The sequence below is a fragment of the Mytilus californianus genome, unplaced genomic scaffold (genome assembly GCF_021869535.1).
Source record: "Mytilus californianus isolate M0D057914Y unplaced genomic scaffold, xbMytCali1.0.p SCAF_82, whole genome shotgun sequence".
NCBI lineage: Eukaryota > Metazoa > Mollusca > Bivalvia > Mytilida > Mytilidae > Mytilus > Mytilus californianus.
Genome location: NW_026262737.1, coordinates 112,285 through 127,515, shown reverse-complemented (window position 1 = coordinate 127,515; position 15,231 = coordinate 112,285). Strand labels below are relative to the sequence as shown.

Below are 15,231 nucleotides of genomic sequence, written 5' to 3'. Positions count from 1 at the left end.
ATATGTTATTCCATCACATCACTTTAAAAGTTTCTGTTTAATATTGCATTTGGTATGACTATATATATACAATTTCTCCAAAAAAAAAAGTTTGGTTAATAAAAGTGTTAAGAAATGGGTGTTTTAACATTGACACTGTTATATGTCCTCGGTCATTAATAATGGCCTCGGAGGCTTTTTTTTTGTCCCTCGGCGTTGCCTCGTTCCATTACAGGCATCCTCGACCATTATAACATACCTTGGACATATAACAGGGCCAATATGAAAACACCCATTAATTAATCATATAGTTATAGTTGATTACTGGTACTTACGCCATTTTCAATGTTCAGATGAATACATAAATGTTCTCAAAAACATTTATCACTTTTTCAAATTAAATCCTTTAAGTGAACTACCAAGATTTTATATTCTTTACAAATAAAAGGTGGCGGATATGGGTATATGTTAATGAGACAGCAAGCCACTAATACAACAAAATTAAAAGTCCTCTAGAGGTCGACATATCGTCTCAAACAATAGATATAGTCCTTACAATATGTCAAGCTCCGAAGTTACATGCTCTTTGTTTGTGAGAGACTGAATACTAATCTTGTATGGTTTTGAACTACAAAAAGCATGTGTGCATTTGATTTATTTGTGAAATTTAAATACTGAAATATGTTATAAATTTTATTACAAAATCATTCTCTACGGGAGTAAAGTACCAATTCTTCTATTTTCATTAGCGTCGAACTTGTCCAATACAAGGGCTCGATCAATATCTTTATCCTTGTGGATGTGCATTAAGGCCAACCCGTTTAATTGATGTTCGGTCATTGTTGTTCATTGCAGGCGACTATTTAATATGTCAAGTTCAAAATTGTCCTGATTCTATAGAAAGTGTATGATTTAAACCAATACTATTTAATCTACGTTCATTTCAAAGCTATCCAAATAACAAAACACGTGAAGTTATCACATACGACAACCACTGACAAGGTAACTGACTTGCTAGCAGTAACTGTAAGTCAGCTCAAATATCTAATCAGCCGATATTTTCCCAAGCCGTCGTATACACTAATATCGGTGGATGTTTCTCACCGTGACATAAGCTTTAACGTCATACCAGAATGGAGACAAGACCTTGCTCGAAAATCAGAAGAAACATGTACAGAAATTTCAATGCAAAAAAAAAAAACAAACGAAACGATTCAGGTTAATTAAAAAAACTGTGACGCTTCATTTATTCGTTAACTCGTGGGCCACGAATCAAAGAATAGATGATCATCACAAAACGGCGGACGAATTGAAAAGCAGAATTTCTTGATAAGCTAGATAATCACATGCTACATGTAAAGTGCGCCACGGCACTCTTATTGGTTGTGTTTCGCTCTGATTTTTTTTGATAAACTGCATAAATTAACAGACATATATAACACTATCATGCCAAGAAATTGCCTCCGTTGAAATTTTGCAAACATCCCATAGAGCAAATTACATGGATGATTAATTTTGACCATTTGGTATATGGCTGTGTTTTAAGTGAGACGTACACGCGGGTCATAAATTAATTTATTGAATGAAATCAAATCTTTAACTACTAATGGATGCCGTAGGAGGTCGACCGGAATTTTTAGCGAGGATTTCTTGGCATGTAACAGATAGAAAACTCAGGGTGAACATTCGTAGAACCGAGACAAGGGGCAGTGGCAAATATTTCATGTATATTTTGAACACAAAGAGGATTACCCCGGTACCCTTTGCCAAAAATAATCTTCTTTTTCTTCTATTTGCCAACGGACTTTATGTTATGAATTGTAGTTTCACTTTCCATATTCGGTATTTATTCTAATTTAAGCTCCACGTAGTAAAAATCACGTGATTCAGGAATATAGTATCTTGGAGTTAGACTATTTCTTTCTTTTCGGGCGGGGACTCCAAGCAATCAACATGCATGTGTATAACGGCACTGTAGATTTTCTTATTAAATTAAAAAAGTTGCCGGTCCGGTACATGAATAGATCGGTTAGAAATCAAAGTTTTAATTTTAATTAGATTAGAGGGTTGAAAATAGAGAGCACCTTCTTATGAACTCTACATCTGAAAGGTTTAATTATTTTTTTTATTTAATTGAAAGAGAGAAAAACAAATGTAAGACAAATTGTGAATGGTCTTTCTTCCTTTCTCCCGTAACAGATAGAAAACTCAGGGTGAACATTCGTAGAACCGAGACAAGGGGCAGTGGCAAATATTTCATGTATATTTTGAACACAAAGAGGATTACCCCGGTACCCTTTGCCAAAAATAATCTTCTTTTTCTTCTATTTGCCAACGGACTTTATGTTATGAATTGTAGTTTCACTTTCCATATTCGGTATTTATTCTAATTTAAGCTCCACGTAGTAAAAATCACGTGATTCAGGAATATAGTATCTTGGAGTTAGACTATTTCTTTCTTTTCGGGCGGGGACTCCAAGCAATCAACATGCATGTGTATAACGGCACTGTAGATTTTCTTATTAAATAAAAAAAGTTGCCGGTCCGGTACATGAATAGATCGGTTAGAAATCAAAGTTTTAATTTTAATTAGATTAGAGGGTTGAAAATAGAGAGCACCTTCTTATGAACTCTACATCTGAAAGGTTTAATTTTTTTTTTATTTAATTGAAAGAGAGAAAAACAAATGTAAGACAAATTGTGAATGGTCTTTCTTCCTTTCTCCCATGCCAAGAAATTGCCTCCGTTGAAATTTTGCAAACATCCCATAGAGCAAATTACATGGATGATTAATTTTGACCATTTGGTATATGGCTGTGTTTTAAGTGAGACGTACACGCGGGTCATAAATTAATTTATTGAATGAAATCAAATCTTTAACTACTAATGGATGCCTTAGGAGGTCGACCGGAATTTTTAGCGAGGATTTCTTGGCATGATATATTTCTGGAATTAATGACTCCTTTAAATATTTTAAATTCCCTGCTAGTGAACAACTATAAATTTGAAATAGCGAGAATAAAACTTGAGAACAACATAATAATTTTCTGTGCATGTTGAATTATGTACATTTCATTTAAATTGGTATCGAAATCAATGAAACTTTGTGTAATTCCAGTATTACACGTAGGGGAAAATGTCAACACACAACGATGTTTCAATTTAAGACGTTTCCGGTCATTTATAAAGGTTTGAATGGGGGTCATTAAACATTTATTTTTAATTCTTTTCGCCCATAATTTACTTTTATTTATATTTAAGCACCTTTTTTAAACCTCTAGTCTTTACATTAATTTCATGGCATTTTTCTGTAATCTGTAAACAGCATTTTTTACCAAAGCAACTGCCTTGGTTGCCTCAACGTAAGCTTCGTCAGTGATTTGTCATTATTATTCAAATACATAAGTAAGCTTGCAAAAAATTAAGTTATTCTCAAATAAATAACACAATAACATAATAATGAATAAATCTACAATTTTATTTTAAGAAATGAAGAATCATTTATTTTCAATCAGAATTATGTGTTAAACTTTCTATTTTTAGTAGACGTATTACAAGTGTTTGTTTGTCTATTGTTATTTTAGCAGTACAGTTGGGGAGATTGTGTATATTAAACTACTTTTCATAATTGGGGCGAGTTGGCAGGACTAAATTCATCGGGATTTTACTCTTTTTAATAAGTGGGGCGAGTTGGCAGGACTATATTCATCGGGATTTTACTCTTTTTCATAAGTGGGGCGAGTTGGCAGGATTAAATTCATCGGGATTTTACTCTTTTTCAGAAGTGGTGCGAGTTCGCAGGACTATCTGCAGCAGGATTTAACTCTTTTCATTAGTGGGGCAAGTTTGCAGGCCTAAATTCAGCGGGATGAAAATATTTGTCATGAGTGGGACAAGTTGGTTAACATAAAAGGGCGAGTTGGTTGAAAGTTGGGGCGATTCGGGGGTGAGTTGTCTTCCTTTCATTACAATTATTACCCAGAATGCAATTATTGAATCTATATATTTTTTACCACATCTGTATATAAAATATTGCACATAAACAAAAAATTTGAATATATATAGAAAAATATAACATATATATTTGTTTCAGAGTTTTGAACATCAAGTTTTATTTTTTAGAATATATGTAGAAAAATATTGCATATATATTTGTACATTTTGAACATGAATAATTTTTTTTGAATATATATAGAAAAATATTGCATATATATATTTGTAAGTTTTGAACATAATTTTATTTTGAATCATTATTTTTTTTTAATATTGAAACGTTTGACGTGCCATAGTACTGTATGCCAAATGAAAGGGTGGAAATAGTACCTTATCTACTCCATGTTTATATAATGTTATCTTACAAAATACGATCAAACGAGTATATAAAGGTTACTCACGGAAATGACCTTATAAAAGACGAGACATGACAAATGTTCGCATGATATAGGTGACGTTTATAGCAGTTTTGAATTTTATATCAATTTATTATTTTGATACCTTTTCGTGCTGATACATCTGCATTTTTCTGCGCATTTGTGTCCATATTTTCCATACTCGCATTTTTTACACGACTTGCCCTTCGAAGTGTGACCAATCGGACATTCTGAAAAAGTAATTTAAATTTCAAACGCAATATTTTCAATGTTTAAATATTTTGATGGCGTGGTATTATCTAAAAGAACAAAAAAAAATACTGTCTTATTTACTTTAGTACTATATATATATATATATATTGGTTGCAAATGATACTTTTTCGTTTCATTTCCTATTTAAGTAAGGAACAAAATCCTGTTTTAACTATGTACATTCGTTTTATATTTAGACTCTTCTACTAATAGGACAAAGTATTCATTAAGGAACTCAGAAACCCTTAATCCATTTTCAGTTCAGCTCAACAATCTATAGAGCATACATTAGCATAATTATTCGTGATATACTAATTTTCTTGGATTTCTAGGTTAAAGGTAGACAACGAATTTACATGTTCAACAAAGTACCAATTTACTGTTATGATGATAAGTGTATACAAAAGTTCGGCAAAACAACGAAATCCAATATCCACGTAACTGCAATGATTCCTCAAACCACGATAATTGGAATGCACGTATTACTAAATATATGTATCCCCAATTGTCTATTTAGAAGTTAAAACAAATCTTCAAAATGGAGCGAATGTTAAAGATCTAACCAGATTTTTGGTTGTGTTCTTGTTGCTCAAACTTTGTTTTCATATTAGTGTTTTGTTATTGCAACACTTGCTATTGTCGTTTTCCGTTTTTGCCACAGTTTCAGTTTTGTTGGAATTAAAATAGTTTATTGTTTTCTATATTTTTATAAATAACACCTTGTAAAGATGTCTAAACTAGCTTATCTAAGAACATTTCAGAACAAAACGTAAAAGTCATATAAATTCATTACCTCTGTGTATAACCTTAAAGAGTATAACCAGAAAAGAATCTTATTAGAATCCCCCCTCTTATAGAGTGTGATTTTCTAATGCTGTGGCAATGGTATATTCAGTTAGTGCATGATAATTATATTTGTACAAATCTACAAAAATTATAACAAGACAATGTATTAGATGACAACATATCCGTCAAATGGAATTGTATCACTCTTTAAACGCCATCATTTTGAAGAAAAAAAATGCTTGTGCGATCTGACTTGTGCACAAAATTAGCACAAGATAGTATATATATTGCATACTGGTTGTTATTTTTTTGTAATTTTTCAGATGTATATTTTCTTCTCTCTAATGCATAAAGTCCATTTTAAACTTACCAACACAGACTCCGTTCATTTTGTAAAAATGATGACAACAGTGCCACACTGTTCTGTTCCTACCTTGTCTTGTCCTGAATTAAGAGTGCTCTTAATTAATTCAATTATGTTTAACAATAAAATAAGCAACATAATTTGATTGAGAAGTATAAAAATTACCCCCCTCCCTAGCCTTGTCAAAGCAATGCACATATAAGATGATATCAAAACATATAAACAATAAGGCTTTGATACCTTTGAAGTCCACGGACTAATACATGTATCATAATTGCCTTAACAAACAAATCGAGATAAACGCAGATATTAGACTTTACATCATAGGAACTTTGGTCACAGGATGTTTGTAACTTGAACTTTTTATAGAATTATCAAACCCTATGTATACATTAAAAAAGTCTAAATGGAAAGAATTTTGTCATTTTGCGAAATCCAGAAATACAAAAAAAAAAGGAAACTTGAACGAGTTTTACTGCAAAAATATATACGCTCTCTCTCTCTCTCTCATTTTCTTATTGACATTTTCTATTTTGTTTCCAATAAGAAAAACAACCACCAAAGAAATAACAACACAACCAGTTTCGTCTAGTAAACGATTGTCCGGCAAATCCGATTTTAAAAAATTCAAAACGTGTCGGATAAACTAAATTTTACCAGGCACCTCGAGGTAACAGCAGTCACAAACGACAAAATATTGCAAAACGACATCATAAAAAATCTAGTAGCTCCCAATAATATATCGGATTCGATCGTACATATATATATATATATATAGGTCTGGAAGTCGGATTCGACCACTCGATTCCGCGTGGACTATCCTGGCTTAAACTTAGTTACGTTAATGTAACTGTCCAAAATCTGGAATTTCGTCTCTTGTTATATCTAAATCATTGTTTGTCCTTTTAGGAGTTTGGCGTTTATCATCTTTGTCTATATTAGTTCATTCCCTACTGTTGTTGAATCTTATACTTTTAGACTTACTTAATCGGACTCTTGTGAAGACGTATCTCTCGGTAGTTCATTCTCTTAACTTTTTTGGAAATCTTACATACCCTTCTGATCTTTTGATCCAAGTTTTACAAGACCACACTAGTTGACAATATGAATTTCGGAATTTTCTGCTAAATTACGGAACGACTGTCAAATTGTTTTATTATCGTTATTATTATTTCACTCATACTATTTGTGCTGCAAATAGGCGAAGACCACAAACAATCAAGCAATTTAATAATTTAACTTTTTCCCTGAAATTGGATGGGCTATACAAATGGGAAGAGCCTTCTTCATATCCCGTAAGGTACATGTATTTTATTTTAAATGATCACATGTATGAAAGTTGTTTAGCATGATATTTTTATGTATTTAATATTGTTTTCAGGAATAATTGATAGTTAGTAAAACATGATTCAGTGGTTGTCGTTTGTTGCTATATATCATATTCGTTTTTCGTTCATTGTTTTGTACATAAATCAGGCCGTTGGTTTTCTGGCTTGAATTGTTTTACATTTGATATTTCTGGACCTTTTATAGCTGACTATGCGGTATGGGTTTTGCTCTTTGTTGAAGGTCTATCAGTGACCTATAGTTGTTAACTTCTAAGTCATTTTGTTTCTGCTGGATAGTTGTCTCATTAGCAATCATACCGCATTTTCTTATCTTTATATATACATATGTTTTAACAAACAATGTTCCATTTTAAAAGTATATATGAGCCACACTTTTTATATCCGAGACATATTCTATCAAAATATATGTTTGTGTAAGACAAAATTCCAAAAGATTAATGTGTCGTGAATATATGAAAGATGTAATTGAAAGATTTATAGCATAGTTCTCTTGATTTTCGAATTTAAATGATATTAAAAGTGGCGTCATCTTATTTTCCTATTGCCAGGCATTTCATGCAACTGTTGCAGTGAAAAAAGTTTACCTTTTTTGTTTTTTTTTAAGAAGAAAGGGAATCAAAATATTGCGGCATACGATTACATTACATTGAGGAGCAAAAAGTGTATACGAATTGCTTTACTTATAATTCTCATGAAAGGATATTAAGGTATAACATTACGAAGATACTAAAGTAAAAAAAAAATCATCGTCCCAAAATCCATTTCCTGTACTAAGACCAATAACATACCTTTGGTATACTGAACAAACTCCAGCTGGAAAACCTCTAATTTGTACAGTAGTGATGATAATAAAAATGCTTTTAAGTACTATCCATTCCATACTTTGCATGTTTTGTAAAAAAAATATATAAATTGAATACAAAACTCAAGGAAATAAAAAAAAAATAAAACTTGTGAATCATTGGACGAACATAAGGAAACAGTTTAATATATCATCATGAGTATCAAGTGTACTTCAATAAAGGTCAGGTACTTCGGGTCATAGTAACTGTATGTCGACAGCTCAATTTGTAATATTTTTAACACATGTGTAAGAGATAAATTAGTCCTGGTAAAAGGTGTCTGGGCGGACATAATTTATATTACTCGTACAAAAAGACCATGGTTACAAAATATATACTAGTATTTTTAGTCCGTTTCAGTAATTTATGTCCCCAGACTAATTTTCCTAGGATTTCATGTCCATGTCATTAAAATTCTAAGGTAAAAACGTCCAAATTCTTTATTTTACTAGGAAGATTTGTAAGGACAGAAATCATTTACATGTAAACAATGGACATTTTATTTGTTATGTTTTAATAATTTGTATAACAGTTGTGCATTAATCTTTTGAATAAAATGTATGTCCCAGACTAAAAACGTCCATGTCTTTTACTATTAGGGAAAATAGTGCCAGACATTTTTAACTAGCTATTGACTTATTTTCCTGGGGAAATTTATCCTGGGACTAACATTTCTAGATAAATCATAGTCATGGACTTGATTACCTAGGAAAAAAAGGGGACAAATTTTACCACCGGACTAAATTTACTGTTACATGTGTACCCCATTTAAAAAATGATATACTTAAATTTGTATTCAATAAACACTAGTACAAAAACAAATTTATAGGGATTGTCTTTGTAAGATAAAGTGTTTAAATTGAATAAAAGAAAGATACGAATCTATATATAATTCTCCTGTTACAAATAACCACAATGACAAACGGATATTAAAAACTTGTCAAATGAAATTACAAATAAGTGAGATGTGAGCATACATTCTAAGCCGGATCTGCTAGATGCAATAACGGTATGCTACATGTACATGTATATCAAAAGGTGCATTTTATACAACAGCAACACATCAGGAGCATGTAACTATGTGATATCGAAAGGTGTTTTGAAACTTATATAGCGGAATAAAACCCCGAAATGTAATTTGAAAATATGTAGTTGTGTTTTTATTACCTCATACTGGTCCTACGCTTTTGCCATCCGTCGTCTGACGTCGTCCGTTGACTTTTACAAAGATTATTTTTTCTAAAAATACTTTGTAAAATTTAACTAAACTTAACCACAACCATCAATAGGGTATCTAGTTTAAAAAACCTGTCCGATGACCCCGCTTGCCGACAAACATGGCCCACATGGCTAAAAAAGAACACAGGGGTAAAATGCAATTTTTATCAATTATCTTAAACACCGCTACACAATATATATATATATATATATATATATATATAGATTCTACCACTGCATCGAGTGTGATACGATATTTATCCACTCGAGACATTTAAATTTTCAAATTTAAAACGCGAGGCTCGCCGAGCGTTTTGAATATTTTAAATTTAACTGTCGAGAGTGGATAGATATCGTATCGCACGAGATTTGGTGGTGGAATCTGTTTCTCTAATGATTTTCAAACAATACGCAGGCAAATTTATTCCTTCTTTTCGAATGATCTGCAAAAAGATGTGTTCTTTCTATGTGACGTCATCAGGCATGGTCGCCTTTTTTCATGCCGTCACAATAGGAAATTCTGAGGAAAGCAAGAAAATTCGACGCCATAATCGGATTTTAACCAATGAAGAACTGAGATCAAACGAACCACACGTTGATTATATTTTTTTTTATACAATGGGTGCAGAAAGGGATAAATTGACGAAGAATTAGAGAAATATATATATACAAGTCTAAATTGAAAACAACGTTCAAACCAATGATATATATACATGGATGCACACGTATAAAAATTGCGGTTTTTATCCAACGCAATCATATGTTTGAACGTTGTTTTCAATTTAGACTTGGTTGTATATATATATATATATATATTATATATATAATGACTGAATGATAGCCAACGATAAATCTTACGGGGCGATGGATCATATATATATATATATATATATATATATATATATATATATAAAAGTCTAAATTGAAAACAACGTTCAAACCTATGATTGCGTTGGATAAAAACCGCAATTTTTATACGTGTGCATGTAAAACAAATTTCTTGGTAGAGGGGTCTAAATACAGCACAAACAACAATTTCCAAAAGTCCCCAAAAAAGTGAAAAAGTCTATTTTAACAAAACGCATTTGACTAACAGGTCGAACAACTGATGTTCTTAAACCCTGCTGACTACCATTGGCGATTGCCAAATAAATTGATCACCAGATCTAACGAAGTGGATCTAATATTAATTAAATACCAAACAGAAAACAATAAACTTGTGGAAAGATGGTATACCACAAACATGAGGTGCTAAAATTTGTACACCATATCCGGATTTCGACAATTAATGTCTCTTCAGTGATGTAAGGGATCGAAACGGTATTTGGAAGGCCATATAATTTACCTCAATTTAGGATAGACTCTTGAATTTTAAAGAGTCGAAATAGGATGAACGGATCATATAATTATAAACCCGAAGGAAAATATAATACAAGCCCAAACGAAAAAAATATATAAAAGTCTAAATTGAAAACAACGTTCAAACCTATGATTGCATTGGATAAAAACCGCAATTTTTATACGTGTGCATGTAAAACAAATTTCTTGGTAGAGGGGTCTAAATACAGCACAAACAACAATTTCCAAAAGTCCCCAAAAAGTGAAAAAGTCTTTTTTAACAAAAAGCATTTGACTAACAGGTCGAACAACTGATGTTCTTAAACCCTGCTGACTGCCATTGGCGATTGCCAAATAAATTGATCACCAGATCTAACGAAGTGGATCTAATATTAATTTAATACCAAACAGAAAACAATAAACTTGTGGGAAAGATGGTATACCACAAACATGAGGTGCAAAAATTTGTACACCATATCCGGATTTCGACAATTAATGTCTCTTCAGTGATGTTAGGGATCGAAACGGTATTTGGAAGGCCATATAATTTACCTCAATTTAGGATAGACTCTTGAATTTTGAAAGAGTCAAAATAGGATGAACGGATCATATAAACCCGAAGGCAAATATAATACAAGTCCAAACGAAAAAATATAAACAAGTCTAAATTGAAAACAACGTTCAAACCTATGATTGCGTTGGATGAAAACCGCAATTTTTATACGTGTGCATGCAAAACAAATTTCTTTGTAGAGGGGTCTAAATACAGCACAAACAACATTTTCCAAAAGACCAAATGAGTGAAAAGTATATTTTAACAAAACGCATTTGACTAGCAGGTCGAACAACTGATGTTCTTAAACCCTGCTGACTGCCATTGGCGATTGCCAAATAAACGGTTCACAAGATGTAACAAAATAGATCTTATTATTAATGCATTACTAAACAGAAAACAATAAACTTGCGGAAAAGATGGTATACCGCAAACATGAGGTGCAAAAATTTGTACACCATATCCGGATTTCGACAATTAATATCTCAATTTCCAAAAGTCCTAAAAATGTGAAAAAGTCTATTTTAACAAAACGCATTTGACTAACAGGTCGAACAACTGATGTTCTTAAACCCTGCTGACTGCCATTGGCGATTGCCAAATAAATTGATCACCAGATCTAACGAAGTGGATCTATATATATATATATATATATGTTTACTCTAAATATCAGCACAACAATGTGCAATCTGCAGAAGCAAATTTTTGTTCTTCCCTCGCCGGGATTCAAACTCATGCTATTGGGATATCGTGACAACACCGCCTGCACTGTGTCCAGCGCTCTAGACCACTCGGCCACCTTGACTGAACTAAAAATTCAGCTTTTGGTGGCCTAGTGTTACCTTTCCTTGTCAGTAGAATCTAGAGTTGTAACACAGTACATGATATATTGGGCATGAAGATGGAATTGATTGCAGATTAGCTCAATTATCCGTCGTAAAGGATCGTAAGATGCAGTCACAGAAATAATTATTTGATAAGTACGTCTAAACAAGTGACTGTAACTGTGTTACAACTCTAGATTCTACTGCCGAGGAAAGGTAACACCAAGCCACCGAAAGGTGAATATTTAGTTCAGTCTAGGTGGCCGAGTGGTCTAGAGCGCTGGACACAGTGCAGGCGGTGTTGTCACGATATCCCAATAGCATGAGTTCGAATCCCGGCGAAAGAAGAACAGAAATTTGCTTCCGCAAATTTGCATATTGAACATTGGTGTGCTGATATTTAGAGTAATTATGAATATAATACTAGTATGTGTTTTCAACCGTGTATCACCTTCATTGCTGATCCAATGGATGTATCTGTCGTAGAGTTGTCACTTGTTTTGACGTACTTATATATATATGTATATAGATAGAAAAAGTCTGACAGTTTCAGAATGATGTGATCTATCTGCTGTCTATGAAATCAAGACTATCAGACGGCTTCTTATAGGATTTATTGACCTTAATCGACAGATTTTACCATTTTATTTTTAAGAAAGTTGTGGTTTTGGTGTTTTGTATTGTATATCACGGTATGTGTGTGTCTAATTGTGTGTTTGTGTGTGTGGCGGTGTGGGGGAGGGGGTCAAAGCATACATGCACATGTCTTTAGGGAATCAAGTCAAGCAAATAAATCAAGACAATATGTCTGCTTCATTTCAATTCTGACACACTTTAAAAAAATGTCTGTTTTCACAAGTAAAAATTCAAGATGGAAACTTTAACATGCAAAAATGATCTGCAAGACAAGAGTCTTCATATAAGTCAAATAAACTAAATCGTTAGTCGACTCCTTAATGAAGTTATTGTCCTTTTATAACGATTTTCCCCATTTTTTTGGCCGTTTGACCTATTGTCTGAAAATTCTAAAATGGAAAGAAAGTAACCATGGTAACGTTTGATGGCAAACATTATCAAGAAGACAAGATCTACAAATAAGTTAACATGACCGAAATCGTATGTCGACTCCTTATTAAAGTAGTTGTACTTTAGTGAAAATTTTCCCCATTATTAAAATGTGTTGCCTATTATCTTTAAAACTATTATAATAGATAGATAGAAACTTGAAAAAGCAAAAATGACCAAGAAGACAAGATCTACGTTTTAGCCAGTAGTGCTAAAATCTTCAGTCAACTAATTATTAGAGTTATGCCCTTTTATGATAATTTTTACCCTATATTTTTCGTTTATTGCCTTTTATCTTGAAAACTATAATTATAGAAAATTTATAAAGGAATCAAATATCAGCAAGATACTATCTACAAATACGTCAACATGACTGAAATTGTCAGTTAACTCTTTATAGAGTTATTCCCCTTTGATACATCTTTTTACTAAAAAATGACTATTTTTGAAGATGCAGGTTGAGCGACACAGGCTCTTTAAAGAATTACTTGTGTTTGTATCTATGAATTCAATATTATCCTTGACACCTTTTGGTTACAGTACATTTTGGATTGTAGGTTGGGGCGAAGGTTCTCCTAAAGCTTCTAAGTAAAAAAAATGCAGGAAATCGTTATATTTTTGCAATATCTCTACAATGTGTTGACTTTGACACCTATAATAATATATTATGAAGAGATTTTTTTGACCTAGCATTAAGGCTATTGAATTATCATATCTATTTAAGAACAAAACTGCTGCTTTTTGAAAATTTATAATAAAGTTGAAATGTAAGACCATATTTTGCCAAACGTGAACTATGTGTATTTCCGATATGTCCCGATACAAACATGATTTATGAATGAAATACAAATTAAAATTAAACAATTTCGAAACAAAACTAAAGGCTCTAAAGAACCTGTGTTACTCACATAGATACAGTATATGTGAACACTCTCCAAAATTAGAGACTAGAATAGAATTTGTGACATAATTCTCTTTTGTTGATATTATATTGCTGATATTTTTTTTAAAAGTTTCTCTCTATCTCCTTTAGTTTTTGCCCAAAACACAAACAATGGATGTGAAAAAAAATAGTCATTCAAGAGCAGTTACTCCTATAAAATTTCTACTAACGACTTCAGAAAAAATTGCCTTAAGTTTAATATATTTGTAGATATTGTCTTGCTAATAAGTTTCGCTATATAAAGTCTCCATCTACAATGTATGTTATAACCAGTCTTATAGTTTTCAAGATCATAGACAAAACTGCAAATAAATGAGAAGAAATAAAACGTCATTAAAGATCATGAACTCCAGTAAAGAGTCGACTGTTGATTTAGGCCTTTGACTTGTTTATAAATCATGTCTTGCTGTTCTGTACGTAAAGTGTTTATCTTTTACATGTACCATTTTCTGGATACATGTGATACGTAAACACTAAAAATTGGTAAAATTTGTCATTAAAGAGCGATAACTCCAACAAGGAGTCGACTAACGATTTCGGTCGTTACACTTATTTATAGATCTTGACTTGCTGATCATTTTTTCTATCTATGTATTCATCTTTTTAAGATATAAGCCAACAACGCCAAAAAATGGTAAAAATGGTCATATATTTAATATGGCAATAATTCCAATAAGGAGTCGTCTGAATACGTTCATGTTGACTAATTTGTAGATCTTGTCTTGCTGATCATATTCGCTATTTAAAGGTTTTCTCTATCTGCTTAAAGTTTTCAAGATAATAGGCTAAATGAAAAGAAAAAAAAGAAGAAGAAAAAAAAAAAAAAAACCCAACAAATCGGAATTTTTTACCAGTTAAGGGAAAAATCTCTTGTAGGAAGTCGCCGGACAGTTTTGATGTAAATAGACAGAAGTAGATCTCAACATTCTGAACATTTCGGCCAGATGAGCTAACAAAAACATAAAACAAACCTATAAAGATAAAAAGTTGATAAAACAAACACAAATATAAAATTCAGCTTGCATTTGATGATCATTTGGCAATTGTTCAAAGTGTGCACCCATAAATGATATGAATACACACGATTATAATACCGAGTTTTCTTGTTGTCATTTACTCCACATCTAAGCCTTTCCAAATTTTTATCTCGATTGATTAATCGGTGATTGCTTTTAGTTCAGTGGCAAATGTATCATGCAAATTCAGAACAACAAGTTAACAAATAATGCAATAGGTAAGTTCTGAAAGAGGGTCGATTGGGAGGAAAGTCGAAAGTCTTAACTGCTAGTAGACCATGATGATACATTGGATAGTGGGGTTCTAACGTGGATTTAATGCCATAAACTGT

At 32.2% G+C, this 15,231-nt stretch overlaps 1 long non-coding RNA gene across 1 annotated transcript; it reads right to left on the bottom strand.

The window, feature by feature from the left end:
- Window positions 1-4,477: 4,477 nt before the first annotated feature.
- LOC127713872 (uncharacterized) lies at window positions 4,478-8,029 on the bottom strand. Its single transcript, XR_007987507.1, has 3 exons — window positions 7,889-8,029; window positions 5,758-5,831; window positions 4,478-4,579 (listed from the first exon to the last, which is right to left on the bottom strand). It is a non-coding gene; the product is annotated as an uncharacterized LOC127713872 (long non-coding RNA).
- Between the last annotated feature and the right edge of the window lie 7,202 nt (window positions 8,030-15,231).